Genomic DNA, 945 nt, shown 5'->3' on the forward strand with positions numbered 1-945 from the left:
ACCCCCACCCCACCCCCACCCCCCCCCAAACTGTCCCCCCCCGGCTCCTCCCGGCCCTCGGTGGCCGGCAGAGACGCGGGGACGGGAGGGTACGGCTCTGCGCCACCCGCCCTGCCCCAGCCCCAGCCCCAGCCCCGCAGGAGCCTGCGAGAGCGGCGGGCAGCGGGCGGAGCCGAGCCCAGCCCGCCGCCCCCGCCCGCCGGGATGGGGCGCCCGGCCCCGGGGCCGCCCCGTCGGGGTTACGGGAGCAGGTGGAACGGCGGGACCCCCGCCCTGGGCCCCGGACAGGCCGGGGCGTCCCCGTCTCGGGTGGGGAACCGGCGGCGGGAGGCAGCTCCCCTCCCCGGGGTGGGGGGGGTGGGGGGGGGGGCCGGTTTGCCTAGCCTGGGCAGAAGGGGCTTCCAGCGGGGGCCCGCAGACGCCCGGAGCGGGGTCGAAGGCGTTTCAGGTCATTTATTCCTGGGGAGGGGGTCAGGAGATCCGGCCCTGCCTGCACGCGCACCCCATCGCCTCTGCCCTCAAACCCATCTGCGCCCCATCGCCAACGGTTCGCCCAGCTCTGGCGTCCCGCCGGCAGATCACGCTCTGTCCTTGCTGGAAACCCCCTGAGGAGTTTCCTTCGGGGAGACGGAAACCCTCTCGCTCAGGAGCCGAGGTAAAAAAGTCAGTAAATGCATAAAAGCCTGTCTTTTTTGGAAGCACGAGCGCGCCAACCCACCCCGACCAAGGTCCGGCCAGCCGTGGCTGCGTGCGAGCCCATCGTCCAAAACGCTTCAAGAAACGGCAAGCCGGTGTTCTGACGCCCCAGCCAGCGCTGAGTTTTGCACGTTCTCAGCTCGGTGGTAGATGGCTGCTGTAGCTTCTGGGGCACTTGGCTTTCGGGGGCTCTGCTGAAGGATGTCCTCAAGTGACCAAGAGTTAGTGTCACGACCTGCCTCGTCTGCT

This window comes from Accipiter gentilis, chromosome 6, assembly GCF_929443795.1.
Source record: "Accipiter gentilis chromosome 6, bAccGen1.1, whole genome shotgun sequence".
In the NCBI taxonomy this organism is placed as follows: domain Eukaryota; kingdom Metazoa; phylum Chordata; class Aves; order Accipitriformes; family Accipitridae; genus Astur; species Astur gentilis.